Below are 15,128 nucleotides of genomic sequence, written 5' to 3'. Positions count from 1 at the left end.
GAACTACAACAATCTTTTAGGGATGCAAGCAGAAGTAAGCATTATCATTGAGATGGGCTCTCCTCATGTTTTACGCATATGGCCTAAATTGAAAGCCTACCTCTAATAGGCATGGTTTACCACTGATAAAATAGTGGTACATCTGAAAAAACAAGTTTTCTTTGGGTACGACTTGCCTTACAATGCCAGCACGTACCACTCTGCCATTAGTGATTTTTTAAAAAGACAAAGCCTTTTCTAAGAATTTTCATAAAACAGTGTGTCAATTATTAGGCACACTATTTGTAACCATTTCATGTAATACATTTTATGTGGGAGCTTTTAGAGGCAGTAAACTCTTCAAACATCTGGTTCCTCTGACCACCACATGTGAACAATTCTCTACAATAGTGCATTTCACATCAAACCACTCTGAATGGCTTTGTTTATATCTAAACCATTTAATTATGCAGAAATTTTGACAATTTTGCACAGTTTGAGACAATTGTGTGACACTGCAGTTTGCACTATGCTAATATGGTAACGTTAGCTGTAATAAATAGTTACTTTAGCCTTGTAGCTCCAGCACAGAACTAAAGAGGCAAACATCAGACACCAAACATGTCTTAGATGATTGATTACAATTTTAAGGGGAATTTTATGTAAATTTGACAATAGATGTTACTGAGCCCTTGCTTTCTTTGCGTAGTATCGTAGGGGCAGACACATGAGAGCACTGTTAGCATCTTGTGAGGTGGTGGAGGTTAACCTGCTCAACCTGGACGTCGACTCTCTCTCCAGCACACCTCTTTTGCTTAGCAGCCTCGCCAGGTTCCTTTTGAACTTCTCTCCGACGAAGAACAGAGTTGAACAAATACAGAACAGGGTTGATGCAGCAGTTGAGCAAGCCCAGGCTCTGGGTGGCGAGGAGAGCCTTGTCAGTCTTGCTTTTCCTCTGGCAGCCTGACTCCACCAACTTAGCCCTCACCAGTGTGTCCACAATCATGGCAAGGTGGTAGGGGCACCAGCAGAGCAAAAAGGCTGTCACCACAGCGATGATGACCCGCATGGCCTTCTGCTTGCGAAACCCACGGGTCTGTACCAGCCGGGCTATGGTAATGCTGTAGAAGTCCACCATGGCACCCAGGGGAAGCAAGAAGCCCAGCAAGTGACGGAGCATGCGTGTGGCTAACCACCACTCAGAGGATCTAGCGGTGGAGTAGCGTTCTCCACACTGTGTTTTGGTACTGGCGTCTTCTAGACTGTAGCCTTCATTGTAATGGCCGCAGGGATTGATAGCAGCAACCCCAGCATCCAGACACAAACACAGGCGATACAGCCAGGGGGCCAGTGGCCTCGGTTCCTGCCTCTGCCCTCCGTGGCAGCATGCACAACCAACATGTAATGGTCAGCACTAATACAGACCAACAAAAGGATGCTGGTGTAGAAGTTAACTTCCAGAGCCATGCTCACCAGCTTGCAGGCAGCATTCCCAAAAACCCAGCCTTGCAAGATGGACACGGCTGACACAGGCAGCGTCAAGGCCAGCATCAGGTAAGCCAGGGCCAGGTGGAAGAGGAACAGGTCCGACGGGCTAAGCTTATGCCGGCTGGAGCTCACCACCAAACCCACCACCAGGTTACCGGGGATGGCCACCAAGAAGATCAGCAGGTAGAAGATGCAGAAAAAGATGTGCATCGCTAGGGAAAATTGCTGGGCTTCGCAGCGCAGGGCGTGATCCAGCATCAAGGAGGTGTTATCGTCAGTGATGTTGAGCTCTTCATAAATATCCTTAAGAAGGTCAGAGAGCTCCTTACTTGAAACTGAATGCCTAAGGCCTGTTCAGAAAAATAATTTATTTTTTAAATAATTTTTTAAATTATTTTTTAAAATATTTATTTAATTGTGTGTAGAGGTCATGCGGTATATATGCATTTTAAAAGGGTTATGATGGTAATTTTGTTTTGATATAAAGTACAGCTGTAAATCTCTGACCTCACAATGATTTGATATGTTTACAATTACAATTCTTAAAGAAACAGTTTAAATTTTCATTGTGATTCAACTGACTTTGATTTTATTTTGTACATTTCAGCACTGTTTTTAAAAATATGTGGTAACAACTTTTGACACTTGAACAGTCAGAGAATTTTATTTGGCTTAAAAATCAGTGCGTACCAAATCAGTGAAGTTGAATAGACACCTCATAATGCATTGATGCACCCAATATTCAGTATGTTTACTCTACTTATAACTCTCCTGACCTCCAGTGTCTACTGAAGTGTCTACACTCTTGAAATCACTCAGTTTCAGTTGAATATACTAGAATTTTTTTAAATTAACGTTAAAGACCTATGGTTGAAAACACTCAGCCTACCTTCCATTGCTTCCTCCAGCTTTGAGTGACAGAGTGAACAAGGCCAGAACGTCTTTTATTACACTGGTGGTTTTCCTGCTCAGATAGGTTATTTCCTATTATTGCTGCAAATCATTTACATTGCATCAGACATGTTTACCAGAGATGATGTCAATCTGACTTTCATGTGATTATACATGACAAGTGTTCCTGTGAACATTCAGATTAAATTGTCAAATTTTTTTCAAAAACATCAGTTTAACATTCCAAAAGAATTCCACTTGCAGTTGTACTTTCACACACACAAATACAAGCCCATTTTGAAAAATGTTGGGATGTTGTGCAAAATGTAAATAAAAAACAAAGTGCAATGATGTGCAAATCATTTAAACCCTATATTTCATTGAAAATAGTACAAAGACAACATATCAAATGTTGAAACTGAGAAATTGTAATGTTTTCTAAAAATATATGCTCATTTTGAATTTGATACCAACAACACTTTCCAAAAAAATAGTTGGGACGGGGGCAACAAAAGGCTGGTAAAGTTGTGCAATGCTAAAAGAAACACCTGGTGGTTAATTGGCAACAGGTCAGTAACATGACTGGGTATAAAAAAGCATCCCAGAGAGGCTGAGTCTTTCAGAAGTAAAGATGAGGATGGTTCACCACTGTGAAAAACTGCACGATCAAATAGTGCAACAATTCAAGAATAACGTTTCTCAACATAAAATAGCAAAGAACTTTTACTTTTCATCATCTACAGCACATAATATCATTAAAAGATTCAGAGAATGGGAAAACATTTCACTTTCAAAACTACAGTAATTGGTCTCCTCAGTTCCCAAAGTTCCTAGTTCCCTTACAGAGTGTTGTTAAAAGAAGAGGTGATGAAACACAATGGTAAACTTGCCCCTGTTCCAACTTTTTTGGAACGTGTTGTTGGTATCAAATTCATAATGGGCATATATTTTTCAAAAACAATTAAATTTCTCAATTTCAACATTTGATATGTTGCCTTTGAAGCATTTTTCTTTAAAAAAAATATGGTTTGCATGATTTGTATATTATTGCATTCTGTTTTTATTTACATTCTGCACAGCGTCCCAACTTTTCTGGAAATGGTGTTGTACATGTTGTGATGTTTAGCAACTAATGTTTTTGAAGGAATTGTTCCTTTCTGTTTGTTTAAATGAGGAGAATGCAAAACATGACAAAAAGTGGATATTCCACCAATTGATGCACAAAATCAAATTCAGTGCTTTTTAACAACTTTTCAAGACCTTAAAGTAACACTGTGTAAGAATTGGGAATTTGGAGACCTCTGTGGTGGAAATGTGTAATTGCACGCAGCAAACAGAACAATAGTTTGTAACTTTGATTGTGCTTTGGACCCCTTCCCCAAGCAGCTGAATCTGATGATTGCAAGTGCGACTTCTGAGGATGTAAGTAAATGATCTACTGTCGTCAACATATCTTCATCAGTATAATGTTGATTTTGCACTTGCAATCTAAACACCAAGCCAAACTTTCTTTTTGAGTGTGTGCATGCAAGACATTAATAAGTAAAGACGTATGATGTAGTCCAAAACATCTCTGACTTTTAAAATGCTACGTTGTTCCTGCTCTACACAACTGACCTGGCACAAGGAGCTTGTTAACTAGCTAATGAGTTGAATCAGGTGCACTAGATGAGGAAAGGCAAAAACTGTGCATAGTGTGGGGTCCTCAGGACTGGGATTGGGAACCCCTGCACTATAGTCTATTTTATTCCAACAGGTTGAAAAAAAACATGGATATGCATTTTGAGATTACCCAGTCCTTACATGGTCTTCAGTGTTTTGAACTTTATCAGTTCTGCCGTCCTCTAGTCAAGTCAAGTCAAGTCAAGTCAAATTTATTTGTATAGCGCTTTTTACAACTGATGTTGTCACAAAGCAGCTTCACAGAAATCCATTTAGGACAAAGTTTCAACATGAAATGTAAATCCTCCAGGTGAGCAAGCCAGTGGCGACAGTGGCAAGGAAAAACTCCCTCAGAGCTGAGGAAGAAACCTTGGGAGGAACCAAGGCTCACAAGGGGGGACCCATCTTCCTCTGGTCAAACTACCTCCAAAATTATTATACTACTAATATTAATAGTAGTAGTAGTAGTAATAGTTAGGAGTCCACTTCAGTGTAGAGTGGGCAGCCAGGTGGCGGTGACTGGGGTGTGGGCAACTGGTCTGAAGCGGGTAGCCGGAGAGCTCTACAGACAATCATCCAGCAGTGTCCGGCCGGACAGGTGGGCAGTCCTTTTCTCAGAAGAAAGGTAGGGAAATGGAGTTAGTTTTGTTCTGTATGGGTGTATGTATAATAATATGTAAAACATTTTCAGAGTGTGGCTAATGACTCCAGCAGATCTGACTACAACAGCTTAACTAAAAGGAGAGAACCAAAAGGACACACAGATACGGGAGCACCCTGAGACAATCTGGCATCCCTCCGCTCCACCGTCCACAAACCTGAGTGATCGCGTGCGAGCGGCGGGACAACAGCAGCAGCGTCTCAGTTTACAATAATTCCCTGCGTCCATGGACCCCTGGATCTGCTGCCTTTATCCAAGGGGAAACATTAGCTACCAAAAGCTAAACTAAACAAGTGAGTTTTCAGCCTAGATTTGAAGATTGTGACTGAGTCTGAGTCCCGAACATTTTCTGGAAGATCATTCCAGAGTTTGGGGGCTTTATAAGAAAAGGCTCTTCCCCCAGATGAAGCCTTCTGAATTCTGGGAACTATTAAAAAGCCAGCACTCTGTGATCTGAGTAATCAAGGTGGCTCGTAATGGGAAATGAGGTCTTGCAGGTACTCAGGAGCGAGCCCATGTAGGGCTTTATACATCAATAATAGAATTTTGTAATCAATACGGAATTTAACAGGCAGCCAATGAAGTGATGATAGAACCCTTCATAAGTGTTCAGACATTGACCACAGGACCACTGTCAGCTAAATATTCTTTAGTCTTTTCAACCCTGTCCTAAGGCGTAATCTTAGTAAAAAAAACAATACTGAACAATATATAAGACTTGTAAAAGCATTTTATGACCTTAAATTTTTAAATATGTGCATATGGTCGCCAGTTTATAAGACCAATAAGCCATCTGAAGCCAAGCGTTAGAGTGATTTTACCACAGTTAACCCCTTACATGGCCAGGGCACACCAGCAGGCCCAAAGTTTTATTTCACACTTCTATAACCCAATAATAGCTCAACCAGTTTGCATAGAAGTCCCTGTCGTTACTGAATAATAATCCCCAATATGTAATAAGAATAGGATTTTAAGGGGTTAAGGGGGACTAGGTACTCTGATTCACATCTTGCCTAACAACTGTGGTAAAATGACTGTAACTCATGACTTCTCCTGACTTATTGCTTTCATAAACATTGTGGGACTACAATGGGAACCATGTAGACGAGAAAAATCCAGCCACTACAGATGCTCTGCGTACAGAACATGTAAGAAATAGCTGCATTAGATCACGGTATACAGTCTTATCCAAAAAGTGCTCTTGTAGCTGCAGGTTTTCATTACAACAAAGATGTTTAAACAAGTGGAATCAGGTTTGCTTCTGCTTTATTCAAATGAAAACCCACAGTCACACCAGCCTTTTGCAGACAAGACTAGTAACGCTGAGTTATATCATTAATAATGCTTTGACATTGTGCCCTTTACAAACAAGATTTGTTGTAATATAAGAAACTGTAAGATTTCAATAGTGCTCTGTAATAGTTTCATAATAATGCATTGTATTTTTATGTATTGTATTATTGATACAATAATATTCCTGTATTCATGTACCAGATAGGTACATGTACAGTGTTGCAAGGCAAAATGGTACCCATAGATTTTTTTCTGCAATTTTTTTCTGCAATTTTTTTCTACAAATTTAGCATTATCAACATTACATATAAAAACTCTGTCACTTGTAGATTTTGGATAGTAAATAAAATGGCTATATTTGTCACCACTATAAAAAAATCAGTCAGTACGTTTGTCTACAGTATATCATTGTTGTATGAAAATTGTAATTCATTTTCTCTTCTGAGGTTATAGCCACTTCTTTTCACTTGCGTTATCTTGATTTTATTTTAGTTAAAATGACAGAAGTACTACTGACTCTTGCTGTTAATTTACTGTTTACAAGGTCTTTCAGTCATGGTTATTTAATTCAGACATTACTGACTGTCACTTTGTTTTCATGGTTTTAAATGATAAATACAATTGCATGTTTGACTAAATAGTAATGAATGTTTGACTCTGATTCATCCATGTTTCAAAAGAAAAACTTATTAACTTGTTTTCTGTCATCTATCACCAACTATTTCACCACCAGAAACAAACAAGCGAGTTCTTTAGGGATCTGTACTTAGAGATAAAAATGATCCCCTACACACAGGCATGGTCCTCGGAATAAAATAGTAAAGTCAAATGAAGACCATAAAAGGACCCATTTCATGGAAAATGGATGTTGCCTCATTTTTTTAAAATAAAACACTTTGAATTATGTAAACATTGTTAAAGCTTCAAAAAGTGCTGTTCACTCCCAGCCATTACAATCTATATATGGAAACTATGCTGAGAAAACAGACAATTTTAAATATATTGTTTTTATGATGTCATGAATATCAATGTGTTTGCTCATATGCAAAAGTTTTAGCACCCCTTGGTCAAATTACATGTTTTGTTGATTTCTTAAGTGAAAATAAGTCCACACACATCCTCTGCAGAGAACAAACTTAACTATAGGCTTTTCTACACATCTTATTGCACATTTCTATTTATTTGGTAAGTAAAAACATACAATATAAAATGTACACTGACTTTTGCACAAGCCACATTTAATGTTTTATTTTTTCCAATATGTTACATTCAGCAAACAAACAGCAATAATGCAAGTGTGCTGAAGTGTGTTCTCTATAATGATTGTATTAACTTATTTTAACTAAGAAAATACAAAACTTTGGAAGCATATCAGTATTAAAATTAAAATGTAAAATGGCAATGATTGAGAGGTTTGAAAGACCATGAAAATGAAAAAGTAATCTGGTCGAAGGCATTTTCAAAGGCATTTTGACACAGAATGAGCTCAGTAGGTGGGAATACGTAATTGTTAAGAGGAGAGGCACTGTTTCCTCATTTACATTTGAATTTTGCCATCTTTCTAGCTTGGGGTTTTCTTTGATAATGCAATGTAAAGGCACTGATTTGGCACAATTATTGCATAATCACATTAAGCCTAAGTATGCATATATTTTAATTTAAATGAAGCTACTCATAGCTAATGTAAGCATCTACATCTTTGTGTAAAAGAAAGGTCAATACTAGCATACCACATGGTAAATTAAAACCACAAGACTGAATTAGAATTTTCATTTTAAGCTCAATATTGCATATACGAGTGGGAAATTTTAATGCAAACAAATATATTACACTTTCATTGTAATTTTGATACTGATATGCTTCCATACAAAACACAGAAGTTTTAAAGAATGTGTCAGACTGCTTTCTGACTGAGGCATAGCACAGAACAGCCAATCACAACAAAGGTCATTAACATATATCAGTCTTAAAGGCACATTCTAAGGGATAGAGGTGGGAAATGGCCATGAAAAAAAAAATTACATCTGTCCATACAAATGTCATGAAAGGACCTCAGAGGAAAAATTAACATCCAAGAGAATGTAGGATGTGGGTCTTTTAAGGCTTCTGCTTGATTCTGCTAGAGATTTCTACTTATTTTTGAAATTGTGCAGTAGGGGGCAGTAGACAGCTGTGTTTGTAGTTGATCTCTGTACTGCTCACTGCTGTTCATACTGCTTCTCCACAAGCAGCCATTTAACCTCCACCCACTAAGAAGATTTTAAAACTTTATAGATGGCAGCATGCTATGTAGGCAAACAATTACAGACTGTAGTCCATCTGTTGCCATCCACATTTGTCTGTCACCCTCTATATGCACCATGGATTAGTTTCTGACTGCAGGACCCCTGTTGACCAGATATTATTTGAGTAGCGGACCATTCTCAACACAGCAGTGACACTGACTTGGTCCTGGTATGAGTGTATCAGGCACTGTGGGGTTGCTGGGGTTTCACTGCTAGGTTAACAAGAGGTCCACCATTCAAAAATATCCTGCTACTGACCACTGATAATGGGCTAGAGCACAGCTAAATCCTCTACAGCAAGGGCTACAGTCTCTAACTGTATCAGTAACACTGAACCTACAAGGCCTGTATCCTGCCTTCCGCCCAATGACAGCTGGGATAGGCTCCAGCACCCCACCGCGACCCAGAAGGATAAGCGGTTTAGATGATGGATGGATGGATGGATGAACCTACAAGGCCAATATTTCTAATAAAGAAGCTGGTGAGTGTACTATGCAGAATCTATTTGCCACTTGAAACTTAGCATCCGGTTTTCAAGTCTAACCTGACAGAGAAGGGAAACAGGAAAAAAGAAAAGAGGTGCCATGTTACAGGAGGCCTGGAGCAGCCTCAGGTTTAGTTTTTGCCCTCATGGTCACGGATAGAAACTACGTACAATTAGTTAAATGTTTTTAAAGGGGGGGTTTCACTGATTTTTTAAAATTTCATTTATTTAGCATAATTAAGTCATCAAGATGTAAACAAAATCATTTAGAGTGGTTTGATATGAAATGTGCCATTCTACAGAAACTCAAACAATTGTTTACAGTTGTGGTGATAGGAACCAGACGTCTGTATTATGCTTCCATTGGAATCATTATTTCAGTACAACGCATTGCACCTCTGCTCGTTTTATAGCTGTGGTCAGCATCTCAGTGTCTCTGTGGCTCAAAGTCATTTTCCTAAAGGGAAATCAAGTTCCTCAGAATGAAAGTTATATATGTTTGTCACACCATTCAGTCCCCACTTGTGAAGCCTCGAAATTTGCAATGCATATTGCACAACAGGCTTACACTGTCTACTACCTCCACTCATGTAAATGTTTGTTCTTTTCCTTGCTTTTTCCTCAGCTAACAATTCTTTATCTCTATGAATGCAAAAAAAATACACACATGAAAAAAACAGAAGACATTCTGGTTTAGAAAAGAACACCACAACAGACTGAGGCTGTTCAGGACAAATGATAAGAGAAATGAATCTGGCAAATGATGCCTGACAAGCCAGATGGCATTTTTGAATGTTACTAAGATTGTCAGTACGTAGTTGGAGTCTTCTATCGAAATCTGGCCTGTGTTTTCTTTCTTTTATCTAGCTCAGGCTATCAGCATGCTTTTCCAGCTTGCGTGCGGAGTGATCTGTGATAAAGGCACAGATCAGTGCGAAGAGAGATGCTAAGAGTGGTACGAGGAAGTGAGTGGGGGTTTGAAGCAGCGAATCGGCTCCAAACCACAAACCACAACACTCACTCTGCCACCACAAGTGTGCATTGTTTTCATATATTTAATACAAGTTTTTCCCTCGCAGTAAACATTCCATCTGTCCCCTTGTTAACCCTTCAGCTCTAAACAGCTTGTACATGCAAGTGAATATCCACAGACTCAACTGTACAATCACTGATATTGTTTTATTTGCCTCACAATACACTTCTTCACACATTCATAGATATCATAATGAGAGGTTTCTAACAGCAGTCATTGGTGTTCATGGATTTAACTCTCATTTTAATTGTGATATGCTTCTAGCAGTAGTCCCTGGTTTTTATAGACCTAGTTCTCTGATAGTTATTCTGATAGGTCAATAGTCATTGGTAATCACTGGTTAATCTAAATACCTCTGTCCAATTACAGGCTCATTTCTTTTCGTTATTCACTGTTCACTATTGTATATCAGTTGTCGAATTATTCATATTGCTCTTGTAGTGTTATTGTTTTGCTATCCAGTGTCAGCCAGAGATGGATGGGTTCCTCTTTTGAGTCTTGGTTCCTCTCTATGTTTGCTCATTTGGAGCTTGGATCAGGATTTACTGTAAAGCTGCTATCACTACTTGTTGTTAAATAAATCTGTATTAATATAGATATATTAATAAATCTTGAGTAAACTGACTTTTTGGAAGCAGAAGGTTCTTCTTCTTATGTGTTACATAGATCAAATTTGGGTCCTTTTAGCAGCTCCTTTTTACCAGTTCTCAACAATCATTTACTTATTTTAGAACAGAGGTTTCTTCTCACTGATGTCCACTAGAAGCCAAATTCTCTCAACTGATGTCCTGATATTTCTAGATAATGTAAGCCATAGCTTCCAAACTCTGGTTCTGGAGGACCCCTGGCCCACATGTCTTGGTGATTTCCATGTCACAAACACACCTGATCCAACTAATAAGCTGATAATAAGTTGAAGCGGAATGCAGAATAGCAGGCTGAATTTGATGGATCTGCTCTTGGTATATTGCCAGTGACCGCCAGTGATTAAGTCCCTTCGAAATTGCTTTAAAGTCCTTCCCGTAACCGCTTTAATTATTTTATCAGTTCTTTAACTCAGAATTCAGTTCATCAGTAATCCTGCTTGTAAGTTTAATGTATGCTGTTTAAGAAAATTGACAAAGCTGCCTTTGTGTGTATTGTTTCTTTTTCATTGTTAGCAAAGTGACATCGCTTGCCCACTATGGCTCACAGGCCTTGAGTGTTGGCCTGAGGACCACTAGTGTGTGTACTAGAATATTTTATTAATGTAACGAGGCAGAATAAAAAAAAAAAGAGTGAGGCTTTAATGTTAGAGTCGTAATCCAAAATCGTGGTCCAAAAACAGGCAAAGGTCAAATCCAGCAAAGGCAAGCAACACAAAAAGACAAACATAAGGCGGGCAAAGGCAAAAGGGCAAAAGTCAAAAACAGCGGGGGGGGGGGGGGGTCAGTCTGATAATCCAGTCATAAAAATCCTAAAAGCATGATTAATACGTAAATTTGTCAGACAGCGTCAACTGTGTGGGTAAAACATGGATAGGATCATCTTTGCGAGTGAGCCGAATGCCCTCTCACTAACATACCTAAATGATCTTGACAAGATATTAGCGGAGGAGTTAAATCTGATTCAGTTTATCAGTTCATCTTGCCCTGACAACAGCAAATAAGCAAACAAATTACATTGTCATTTTTTATTTTAATTGACAGTAATTTTCCTATGAGAGGACCCATACATTTCTTATGAACCTCCACACCCACAACTCAGCAAAAAATTATTACTTGAAAATACTCACAAAGCATAAATGCATCAAAATTTTACTTTAACTTTAAACACACATTTAAGCCTTAGGAACTATTTACTACCCACCTCTACATAATACTTTAGTGTCGTTGTTCTGTCCCAGGCAGTTGAATTATATTAGATCCTCTTAACCAACACTTTTAAAAGAAGATGCACAGTTTCAGGGTCTCACAGTCATATACTGAGGTTTGAACTCTCTACGTGTTTTCTCTCACATTCTTCGTAAATATTGCAGGACCCATTCACAATAAGGCATCCACAAGACAAAACATGCCCTCTGATGTCTCTTTGATTTCTGCAAAGATCTCATTCTAAGAACAAAAAGCGTGGATGGATTTTTGTTTAACTACAGTTTGTGTTATCTCAGCTATTCAAACTGTGTTGAGAATGCCACCCTGTGCCCACTGCTCCCTCAGGCAGCTCAGTTGTAGTAGCCAAATATTGCTCAATTACCCAGACAGATAATTTCAGAAGTCCACGTGAAGAGCTATAAGACAGAAACTAAATTTCCAGGGAACGCCTTTACAAAAACTCTGTTTGGGATCTTAAAGATGACACCAATAATTGCCACTAGTTTCTTTTTCATTCATCTCTCTTCCTCTTTCTCTCTCTCTCTCTCTCTCTCTCTCTCATCAAATACATTAACTGTTACAAGATACAGTGAGATACAGTCGAAGTCAAGTCAATGTTTATTTATATATTGCTTTTTACAACAGGTGTTGTCACAAAGCAGCTTTACAGAAAAGTCCAGGTCCGAGCCCCCATGAACAAGGCAATGGTGACAGTGGTAAAGAAGAACTTTCTAAGAGCAAGAGGAAAAACCCTGGAGAGGAACCAAGACTCAAAAGGGGAACTCGTCCTCCTCTGGTCGACACCGGATAGCAAACAACGTTAGTATAAAGTATTAAAATACAGAAATGGGAAAAAACAGGTGAAGCAATGGTTATAATTAAATAAGTTCTCTGTTACAAGTTTATTACACATTCCATCAGTAGCAACAGCATTTGTTTCAATTTTCTTACCCCATATCAAGCTGTAAAACTGACTGTTGTCAATCAGTATTGGCCTTCATATGTACATTGGCCCCAATAGACAGGTATAGAGCTCAGAGTCTATACCTATATATAGAATATATATATGTACATATATAAGTGCACCAAAAGACTCTCATTCAGTGCTCTTGTTTGGAGCATGAAAAGCTGCTGCTACTCATCTGCGATAAAATGCGCAGTTACGGTGAAATAAGATCCAGTGGCAACAGATGACCTTGCAGCACATGTTACAGCTATTCTATCCGTTTTCTTTTTTAATTTTTATAACTTCAGTTTTGGTCTCGGGGGGTACGGGGGTTATCGCTGTGTCAGTAAAATATCTTTGAGACGGGGTGTGTGCAACATAGCACGAAAGCCCTGTTTCGCAACGACTGAGAACCGGCATGCAGACTGCAGGTCACATAGCAGCGATGCGTTATTCACATTCATAAGCAGCGCAGTTGGTTTCCTGGTACGTTAAATCTGCAACGAGAAACTGTCAAACACTAAATAGTTGCGAAGCCTTTAGTCAGCTTCTCTTTCGAATTGTTCCACCTTAAATGGTGCCGCATTGGATGTAACGGGTAAATTCGAACAAGAAACCGGAGAATAAGAAACGACTTCAGCCTCGTAAAACAGTCGAACATTGAGAGACTTTTAACATGAAACTGATCTACTTCTGAGGAAATTTTTTCTGGTGGAGATGGAAGAAAAGCGGCTGTAGTTAAAGCTTGAAAGCAGAGCGAAGTAAATCTGTGTTTTTGTTTATATTGTTTAGCCTCTACTAGAACATCAGCATACACTGAGACATACTGGACATTAAATGTTGTGGCTCCCAAGGTGGTTTGATTTTTGTTGAAAGGACAAAATGGCTCTTCTGAACATTTGTATTGTGACTCCTGACCTAACCTGGCTTTTAATGCAGAGGGAGCCGGTCGGATTTCTCGCTCATCCAGTAGTGTTTTTGTTATGTGCTGCTGTCTGGACGCTGCACTTACCCACTTCCAAGTTCCGCCTTTTGCATTCCGTCAACATTACGTTATAAATTAAATATTTAGAAAATCGATTTTTGACATTTGTGAATCGATTCAGAATCGTTCTCGTCCGCATCGCGATGCATCTAAGAATCGATTTTTTCAATATCAATATTAATATTTGCTATTTATAATTAAGGATTTAATTAAATGTAATGCCTGCATGGTGTGTAACAACGTTTTTACATCTTATTTATTTATTTATTTATTGTCACAAGTGTAGCATTATTTTCCTGCTGATGAGTTGATATTACAGTGTAAAGGACTCTGATGATGTAACAGTTGTTCTGGGACTGATTACAGATGCATTTGATGGTTTCCTAGCGGGATCTAAAGGTGTCCTATGGGAAACTGGTAGTCTCTAATGATAACAAATTCCCATTAGAAAGCAAAACCATCATGTTTAAATCCTAGTGTTGTAATGTTTTTTTTTTCAGCAGGGTAGGCCTCCATGTACTTAATTCTTATACGTAGTATTACAGTTAGAGATGGCTCTGATCTAATACAGTGAATTGATATCGGGCGATATCATCAGAAAATGCTGGATCAGACGATCTTTTCGAACTGAAAGAAAATGTTTTATGATGAAAAACATGACAAATAGGTAAAATCTTTCTGCGAGTAGAAAGATGGCATTGTCGCACTGAGCTCAGTCCTGTGGAAAATAAAACAATCAATCTCTTTGGTAATATCACACTCTAGATAAAGTTGGTAAGGCTGAATTATACATTTGAGTTAAACTAGATATTTAGTTCACCATCCCTTGCTGGACAAGAGAGAGAGAACAACAATCTGAAGCCACAACAAAAATGGAAACCTAGAGGGATTTTGTCCTTTTTTTGTTATAATAATTAAGATAAATATTAATAATATTTATACAAATATGCACACTATATTGAGGCTTACGTCTTAACAGTCAGGGTTCCCTGTAGGTGAAGTATAATGTTTTTTTATTTATTTGTTTTGTTTTTTTATATATATTATTTATAAATATATATATATACACATATATATACATATATATATATATATATATATATATTAGGGGTGCGTGAAAAATCGATTCTTAGATGCATCGCGATGCGGACGTGAACGATTCTGAATTGACAAAAATCGATTTTCTAAATATTTAATTTATAATGTAATGTTGACGGAACGCAAAAGGCGGAACTTGGAAGTGGGTAAGTGCAGTGCCCGGACAGTCTGTGGCAGCACGTAACAAAAACACTACTGGATGAGCGAGAAATCCGACCGGCTCCCTCTGCATTAAAAGCCAGGTTAGGTCAGGAGTCACAACACAAATGTTCAGAAGAGCCATTTTGTCCTTTCAACAAAAATCAAACCACCTTGGGAGCCGCAACATTTAATGTCCAGTATGTCTCAGTGTGTGCTGATGTTCTAGTAGAGGCTAAACAATATAAACGAAAACACAGATTTACTTCGCTCTGCTTTAAGCTTTAACTACAGCCGCTTTTCTTCAATCTCCACCAGAAAAAATTTCCTCA

At 38.4% G+C, this 15,128-nt stretch overlaps 1 pseudogene; it reads right to left on the bottom strand.

The window, feature by feature from the left end:
* Positions 1 to 660: 660 nt before the first annotated feature.
* LOC118807448 lies at positions 661 to 1,677 on the bottom strand (annotated as a pseudogene).
* Positions 1,678 to 15,128: the final 13,451 nt, after the last annotated feature.

This window comes from Colossoma macropomum, unplaced genomic scaffold (genome assembly GCF_904425465.1).
Source record: "Colossoma macropomum unplaced genomic scaffold, Colossoma_macropomum, whole genome shotgun sequence".
Lineage (NCBI taxonomy): Eukaryota > Metazoa > Chordata > Actinopteri > Characiformes > Serrasalmidae > Colossoma > Colossoma macropomum.
Note: the sequence above shows the minus strand (reverse complement) of the source record. Positions and strands in the feature narration are given on the sequence as shown.